This window comes from Crocuta crocuta, unplaced genomic scaffold (genome assembly GCF_008692635.1).
Source record: "Crocuta crocuta isolate KB4526 unplaced genomic scaffold, BGI_CrCroc_1.0 scaffold132, whole genome shotgun sequence".
Lineage (NCBI taxonomy): Eukaryota > Metazoa > Chordata > Mammalia > Carnivora > Hyaenidae > Crocuta > Crocuta crocuta.
Genome location: NW_027528611.1, coordinates 2,255,200 through 2,264,514, shown reverse-complemented (window position 1 = coordinate 2,264,514; position 9,315 = coordinate 2,255,200). Strand labels below are relative to the sequence as shown.

The following is a 9,315-nucleotide window of genomic DNA, read 5'->3' as shown; positions in this document are numbered from 1 at the left end:
TTATGATCTTGTCACTGCTGCCATTGTGCTGTTATATGCCTGCCTGTTAGCCTGGCCTCAGCAGTTCATAGGGGAGAAGGAAAGAAAGGGGAAGGAATCAGAGCTCCAGCCTTGCCTTGGAATTGGCGTGTCCTCTTCTCTCCTGCATCTCTTCTCTCATTATGGCTTTCTTTCAAGATAGAAGAAATGAGGAACAGAAGTGGTTCTGCCAATAGACATCTTTCAATTTTATGCCTTCTCCAACTTGTGCAGTTTTTTGCCTTAAATTCTATTTTGTAGGCTATTAATACAGCTTCACCAGCTCTCTTTTGGGTATGTCTCTCTTTCCATCCTTTGCCCATTTTTCTTTTGGGTTGGTTTCATGCATTTTTATAAGCCCTCATTGAATATTGTGATAAGGACTCTGTGTGGTACGTTGCAACTACAATTTTTCAAATTTATTTTTTATAGGATCTCTTGCCATACAAAAGTTTTTGTTTTTTGTATTGGGGAGGGAGTTGGTAATCACATTTTGTCTTTCTCTTCTCTTTTAGCTTTTGGGTTTTTTGGTCCTGATGATAAAGGCTTCTCTATCCCAAGATTGTAAGTCCCCTAGAATATTCTTCAAAAATAATAATGTTGTGATTGAGTCTCTCATCCATGAAATGAAAGGTTATACTAAATCATTCATTCCCAAACATAGCCAGTCTACAGGATCACTTGAGGAGCTTATTAAAAATTCTCAGATCCTACCCCAGACTTACTGAATCAGAATCTCTGGAGAATGGGGCCCAAGAATATGTTTTTAACAAGTTCTTCTGGATGACTCTGATTATTGGTTAGACCTGAGAACCACTGGACAGTATAATCATTTAGGTCTCTTATTCCAAAAATATCATTTTTCTGATTATATAACTCTTGTGTTTTGATTTTTCTCAATTAGGTTGTAAACTCTTTATATGAAGAGAGGACTGTGTCTTAAGTACTACCCTTCTTGCATTTAACCTATTGAGATCCTATTACTTCACACTTGGACAATTCTAGTAGCCTCTTCTTTTAACTATTCCAGTCCATCTGTGGTGGTATTTATCTTCAAACATATTGAACATACACCCTCCATATGTAAAAACTTTGGCTACAAGACAAAATCCTAACTCTATTTTACATAATAATTCAAGACTCCATAGGTTCGCTCCATCTTATTTTTCAACTTTATCTTCCCCCAGGGCTATTGTGTATAGTCATCTAAGTTGTGCATTGCAAAGCTTAGACAATGGTATACATGGGGTTCCCTGGAGTTGTAGGACATAATGGTGACCCTGATTTCCCCACACTTTTACATTAACCCTTCACTGTAGTCTGATTAGTCTCTCACCCACCCCAGTTTTATGTAGTAATAAAGCCTTGTTCACTCTTACTTTCCTGCCTGTTCTGTGCCATCTGCACTGTCCAGCATGCCCTTTCCTCTTTTCTCTGTCAAAGTTCTACATATTAACATCTGCACAGTGGAGAGTATTACATAGTAATAAAAAGAATGAGGATGGTTTCTAATCACTCCTTGGGAGTGAATTCCAGGATATATTGGTAAGTAACAATAGTAAAGGACAGGATTGGATATGGTGTTCCATCTTTGTAAAAGAAAAAGAGGAATTAAGAATTTATATGTATATACACATTTTATGCTTATTTCTTCAAAGAGAAACATGGAGGATAAACAGAAATTAATACAACTAATTATCTGTAGGGAATAGATGGGGAAAATTTGAGGGAAAAGGGAAGGGAATAACACTTCCACTGAGCATTCCGTTCTTGTAACACTTTAACTTATGAACCATGTAATAAATGTTTTACATAGTAAGTATAAAGAGAAATGAACCTAACCTACAGGACACACAGAGAAGAAATAACTTGAACGTACCATACTGATAGTACATCCCTATTGAGATGTATTTTAAGGCTAAAAAGAACTGCCCCCCGGTAGACATTTAAAACTTAGTATGTTTATTGTGAGTAATAATGTTGATGTTATAATTTTGAAACTAGTTTATGAACCAAGATTTTCCATTGTGAGGGAAGAGATGCTAATATAAGGAAAAACTATAGTGTTGAATTTGAGTTGAAAATATCAGTATAAACTCATGCTTGTTTAAAAAAAAAAAATCACCAACTTTATCTACTGAAATGGCTTAGAAGCAGTGACACCCCAGTAGCTATGAGGACAGCTAGTGCTCAGATACTGATCTATAAATGCCATTGGCCACTAAAAGGAACAAAGTCTCCAGGGAGAAGTGGCTGATTCCAGGTCTGGAGCAGAGATGGTAAAAGGTATGCTTGCTTGGAGAAATCTTCTGCCAGAAGTAGCCTCAAGAGCAAATAGAATTATGTTAAAATGACAGACAGTGGGTTGAAGAGAACCCCACTAGCCATATTTGGGACAGTTTGAACCAAAAATTGGGGACAATTTGAAAAAAAAATCATGGTAATGGATTATTGTACTAGATTAAAACAAATCTTTGAGTTCATAATGATACTTAAGGAGAAAGAAGGGAAGGATGTAGAAATAGTTCTACTTCATGGAAGACTGCTGTACAGTAGATGTAGGAGCAATAACACAAATAGCCATCATTGTGTAGTCCCAAATGTAATAACTGATTCAGGCAGGAATCATTAATAGATTGCGAAAAACACTGGGTGAAAGGTTATTGGGAGATAGAGTATTACATCTCTCTTTACAGTGGAGAGAGATGTATAGTCACCATTTAACCATGTGGCCAGGCTTTAGTAGGGTATCATGACACTATGCCTCTGATGTGATGGCAGTTTGGAAGGCTACAACTGCCATCTGTGTAGTATTCCAGTTTAGACACACAGGAGAAAATTTTTTACTCCTGTGGGAACCATGAGAGAGCCAGGATGATGGAACTGACCTAGTCTCTTTTAAAATGTCAATTTCATTTTTTAGAAAAAGATGGAGGGAGGGGATATGCAAGAATAAAAAATTTGGAACAACTAGGGGGCACCTGGGTGGCTCAGTTGGTTAAGCGTCTGATTGGCTCAGGTCATGATCTCACGGTCTGTGGGTTTCAGCCCCGCATTGGGCTCTGTGCTGACAGGTCAGAGTCTGGGGCTTGCTTTGGATTCTGTGTCTCCCTTTCTATATCCTCCCCTGCTCATGCTCTGTGTGAAAAAATAAAACATTTTTTAAAAATTCAGAACAACTAAATGCAAGAAACAAGCCGTAATTATGGATCCCCAAAAATGTCTATAAAAGAAAATAAGCCAAATTAGTAAATTTGATGATGGATTGTGTATTGAGATTATGGAATTGTTCATTTTCTTAGATGTGAAAATGGTACTGTTGTGTTTTGTAGGAGAATGTTGTAATTCATAGACTATGCATACTGAAGTGTTAGGGATGAAGTGTGATATCTGTAATTCTCAGGTGATTTGGGAAATGTGTGTGGAGGGGGAAGGAATGCAAGGTGCACACAAATGAGGCAGGATGGTCATTGGTAAGTCTGAGGGTATACATCCATGCACTGATTGTAATGATTTTTCCATTTTCCTATAGATTTGAAAAGTGTCAAAATAGAAAATTGGGGAGAAAATCTCTTCAGAGCCCTGCGCAGATTTTGTCTGATGAAGACTTCTTTTTCCCAGGCACGCTAGCTAGAGGTGATTTTCTCATATGAATTTTTATGACTTTTATGTTTCTTTTATCCCCAAACCTAAATGCACATGAGAGCTGCCTGAGATGACTTTTGTAAAAAAAATTACCAACTGCCAGACCACACAGTAAACCTATGGCAATATACTCCGGGAAAATAGGCCTGATATTTGAACCAAGTAACCCTTATTCTGTATGTTTTAGCTAAATTTATTTGTCTTTTTCACATATCCCCACCTAGCCAGCGTGGGAGCTTAGGATCAACCCTGAAAGTGTTGCTAAATCCTTTAGGTCCTTTTTTGCTGGCACACACTCTTAGGTATGTTCCACACAGTAGGTGTTTGGTAAATGGATGCTGACTATGTTCTGTAATTTGTTGATACTTTGAAGAGATTACCAGAAACGTCTCTAAATCTTGAGAGATTAAAATAACCTATTTCATAAAAGTGCTTAGTCAATTCAAAAGATTCATGTGAAAGCTGTGTAGTTTTTAGTTCTAAAATTACAGGTTTGGTTTATAAGAATAACATGTCTGTTGTCGTTAAATGTTTGAAATTAAGAGTTACCAGTGGAATCATAATTGAATTCCATTACCTATGCAAACAGACATATTCAGAACCCAGTACTTAACAAAAAAAATATAAATACACAGAGATAAAGGGTTGTTGATATTGGAATTGAGATGAGGATTAATGTGGTAGCTAGATAATAATGCAAGAAAGAAACTAGCAAAGATTAAAATTTTTTTGAGTATGATTTTTATAAGCTTGAAGCTAGGTTTGAATATATGAATAATAGTAACAGCTAAAAATTTTTCAGTGTTTAACTTATGCCACAGACTGTGCTTAATCTAAAGTATTTGTGATCCTTAAAACAGCTCTTCCAAAGAGATAGTATTAATAACTTACAGATGAGAAAATTGAATCTCAGAAAAGTTAGTCATGTGCCCAGATTTACGTAGCTAGTAAGTGGTGGAATCACGAACCGAACTATTCAGTCGAGCTTCAAACCACTTGCTGGCAAATATGGGGGAGGCATGATCGGGTATGGTTAACTATAGCTTCCCTTAAAGTGAGTCTTTGTGAAGAAATGGTATGGTAAATGGGAAAATGTTTCATAGCCTTGAAAAAAAATAAAAACAAAAGATAAAGCAGAGGAGAAGGGTTAATCTTTACTAGGGGTTAAACAAACAGTTGCATAGGCTCATAGGGAGAGTATGTAAGAAGGGCATGTATTGACCAGTATTCAAAAAGTACAGTATCATGAGTTCTTTTTCTGTACGGAAAAAGTCTTCTGGTATAGCTGCAGTATTAACCTAGACCACATAATCTATCTTTAATCCATATAATGTATTTGTATGTGTTAAAATAGCTGAAGTAAGCTTACATTTTACTGTTGAATTAAAAATGTGATTAAACATTGTCTCAACAATAAACAGCAAAATTACTTGTGTTAATAGTTTCAGTTATCCAGGGGCGCCTGGGTGGCTTAGTCGGTTAAGCATCCGACTTTCGCTTAGGTCATGATCTCGCGGTTCGTGGGTTCGAGCCCCGTGTCGGGCTCTGTGCTGCCAGCCCAGAGCCTGGAGCCTGTTTCAGAGTCTATGACTCCCTCTCTCTCTGACCCTCCCCTGCTCACGCTGTCTCTCTCTCTCTCTCTCCTAGAAATAAATAAAACATTAAAAAAAAAAATAGTTTCAGTTATCCAAACATTTTTAATACTCCATTGGAATGAGTTATGGCAGTAATCTTTTTAGGTAAAGCAGATTTTTACTTCCTATAATAAAAGAACAAACAAGGGCACCTAGCTGGCTCAGTTGGTGGAACATGTGACTCTTGATCTCGGGGTTGTGGGTTCGAGCCCCACACTGGGTGTAGAGATTGCTTAAAAAATACTTGGGTGGCTCAGTCAGCTAAGCATCTGACTCTTGATTTTAGGCTCTGGTCATGATCTCACAGTTCATGGGTTCAAGCCCTGTGTTGGGCTCTGCTCTGACATTGCGGAGCCTGCTTGGGATTCTCTCTCCCTTTCTCTCTGACCCTCCCCTGCTTGCTCTTTCTCTCTCAAAAATAAATAAACATTAAAAAAATAAAATAAAATCTTTAAAAAAAAGGAACAAAGCTACATTCTAGGTAACAAACTAGTACAGAGAATCTGTGTGCAACTGCTATTCATTAAATGTAATGTTCTAGGACTCTTTCACAGTAATTCTAAACTAATTAAATATGTTACTCATTGAAGAAAAAATGTAAATAAGTAGTTAAGACATAATTTTTTAAATCCCAAGAAAAAATTTCCCTGTTAACAAAAAATATCATTTTGGAACTTCTAGATAAGTGACAGAAAAATGATGGCAAGATTGTTAAACTGAAATTCTACATGACCTTGGCACAGAAATAGCTGAATCAGTGGAACAGAGTGTAAAACCAGGTCAAGCATTTATTATTATGTGTTAGTGTTTGATGAAGGTGACACCTCAAATCAGAATGGAAAAAACTGACTCTTCAGAATACCTTAAGGCAGTTAATTTGAATTTTAGTAGATCCACCTCTCAGGCTATATGCAAAACAAATTCTATATGGGTTAAAAATTATAAAAAAAGAAACACAAAGTCAGTTGAGTGAAATTTGGTATAACCAAATTATATGTACCATTGAGAATGATGTAAGAGTGTGATTATTGACATGAAGCCAAAATCATGTTATGTTGAGAAATGCAGCATAGTATTTACAGAATGTCAAATTGTGAAAAATAAAATATTAGGAAAGTCTGGAAGATGAATTATGGGAGGTTTTTGTCTTTTCAGTATTTTCTGCCAAAAACAATAAACCTGTATTACCTGAGTGCAGGATTATTGTCTTTTTTAAAGTTCTGCAGGACTAAAAAAGCTAAAGAAAAGACAGTTTGCTAGTAGAAGAGGAAGATGTGGTATCTTCCTGAGGAGAAAAATGGAAAGACACAGAAGGTCAAGTGCAAATGAAGTGAGGCAATGGAGGCAAAAAATAATTTGTAGAATTCCAGAAACACAATATGTTGTCATTTCACTGAATTAAAATGAGAAAGGTAACTGAGAAGGTAACTGAAGTCAATAGAACCATACAAGAGTCAGGACATAGTAAGTGTATTTAAAAGTGGGGGGGTGAGTATGATGAACTTAGGGAGCTGAAAAATGCTAGCTATGCAGTTGTATAAGGGAGATTAACACCAGTCTCCACATTTATCACCTGCCTTTTGTATAGTGTTTTGTGATTTTTTTTTTTTTTTGAGAGCTTTTCCGTGCATCCTATTTGAGAAAAGTTTGTCTAACAGTAATGGCAGATATCATCCTCTGTTTTTATAGATGGAAACCATGAAGCTTATAGAATGTTTTGGTGACGTGGCTAGTTAATAATGAAGCCAAAGCCAGCACCTGTTTTGCTTATTTTGTGGGTGGTCTTGTATGATTATACCTTGTGCTCACACACTTGCAGGGGGAGGGGAGCAAGTTTTGGAAAACATCCAGTGATTCTAGTCCAGCTTGACAAACTGGATATGAATAAATCACAGCTATTACCTAATACCTACCCACCATGGTTGTCTTTCCCTACCCACCCAAAACTTTTAAGGCTCTCAAAGGTGAAATTTTAGAAGTATTGATGAAAATAACTAAGTGAACTATGATAGCTCATTTTAATGTAATTTATCAGATCAGCAAAGAGGAAGAAAACTGAAACAGTATTAGCAGGGTTCTGGAGAATGGATGCTCCGTGCTGCTGGAAAGAGCATAAACTGGCATCTTTACCGAGGACAGTCTGGCAGTACCTGTCAAAACTTAAAAGTTGTTTACCTTTTTCCATATCAGTTTTACTTATAGGAGTTTATTCCAAGAATATTGTGGGGAGATGCCCAGAGATAACATGTGCAAAGAGTTTACCACAGCTTTGTTGATTTTTAAAGTATTTATATTTTTCTACATTGACTGAAATTTTTTCAGTGAGTACTTATGGCTTTTATATGTAGTGAAATACTAATAATGCTATTTCATAGAAAAATATAACCATTGTGTCACAGCATTCTTACATTACTACCATAACTCCTACAGGGCAAGAACAGCAGCTATGACCCTGGATATTACTGGCTTTCTCTTTCTTTTGTAACAGTAGTTCTGTAGTCAGTAATAGATGAAAGGCAAGATGGTTCGGGGGAAGCAGTATGATTGGGTGGAAAGAATATGGGAATCCAAGAACCTAAGTTAGCATCCACCTTTGCCTCTTAGCTAGAGTTAGGATTTGAGGCAAATTGCTAACATCTCTAAAGGTTGATTCTCATCCCCACCCCACAATTTGAGTGAGGATAATTAAAGTAACTCTCCTGGGGTTGTTTCACTTCCAAATAAGATTAGGTTTGTAAAACTTCTTTGTAGACTCCCTGATTTGGGAATAAAACAATAATCAACATTTATTGAATGTTACATGCCAGGCATTGTACTAAGCACTTATTTTACTCCTTATATCAACCCTGTGTGGTTAACGGTTATTTCCTTTCTGACAAGTGAGGAAGTTGAGACTCTGATTTAGGAACCTGCACAGGGCCACAGTTATAAAAAGTAGAGTCATAATGGAAGATCATACTTGGAAAGAAAAGTATGTAGCTAGAGATCTCTAAGAAGTTATTCATGCCTCAGCAGTCTGCCCAAGTTACATTTGAAGGGAGGACCCAGTGGAAATAATGTACTAACCGGGGTCTCTTTCTTTGCTCATGTAAACAGCTAAATTATTATGGGTTGAGAAACATTGCAGGAAAACCAGATCTGGTATTTAGAATGCTAAGAATGGATTTTATATGGGCTTAATTCTGGAATGGTCTTATTCAGTATCTTTAGAAATAATCTGGAGAAAGGAAAACTGGAAGGCCTTAAATAGAAGACTGAATTTCTTCTGAGATTAGAACATTAGGGTTGTACTTGGAAAGGGAGTGAATAGAACATGACAGAAAAGGTTCAGTAGAATTTGTTTAAAAATATATATACCCGGAGGCGGTGTCTGGGTGGCTCAGTCAGTTAAGTGTCTGACTCTTGACTTAAGCTCAAGTCATGATCTCGTGGTTCATGAGTTCAAGCCCCGCATTCAGCTCTGCACTCAAAGTGCAGAGCCTGCTTGGGATTCTCTGTCTCTTCCTCTCTTTGTGCCCCTCCCCGAGCTTGCACTCACTCACGCTCTCTCACTCTCTCTCGTTCTCTCAAAATAAATAATAAAAACTTTGGAAAAAATATATATATACCCAGAATACATTCTGAAAATGGCAGCCTCTTTGCTACCAGTTAATAATATCTTAGAAGGTGATTGTGTAGACACTTGAGACACTATTACCCTGCTGGCTATCACCTGTGAATGAATATATGTGAACCAAAATGGAAAACGTGTTCACCTTGAATAGAAAACATTAGCAGAGTTATGAGAAACATAAGGTAACTAGATCAAAGTCAATGATAGGTGATTAAAATAGTTAAAGGAATGCAGTGGTTTTACATAAGAACAGACAGAAAAGACTGGGATTTGTTTGGAACCCAAGATTTGGCAAAGATATAATTACTTTCTAAATCTGATTTGTAGAGTACAGATGAAGGGTAGATTGGTTTATGTAGCAAATTCTGTGGTATCCTACCTTCTCATCACCACCCAGCTTACTCT

General features: G+C 36.9%; 1 protein-coding gene across 1 annotated transcript in view; it reads left to right on the top strand.

Annotated features, from left to right (window-relative positions):
* Window positions 1–3,554: 3,554 nt before the first annotated feature.
* Window positions 3,555–9,315, top strand: part of KCTD20 (potassium channel tetramerization domain containing 20) — a 25,668-nt gene continuing 19,907 nt past the window's right edge. The window contains exon 1 of the mRNA XM_077754898.1: window positions 3,555–3,654. The gene's annotated coding sequence lies outside the window, so the exon portion shown is untranslated. The remainder of the gene's footprint in view (window positions 3,655–9,315) is intronic.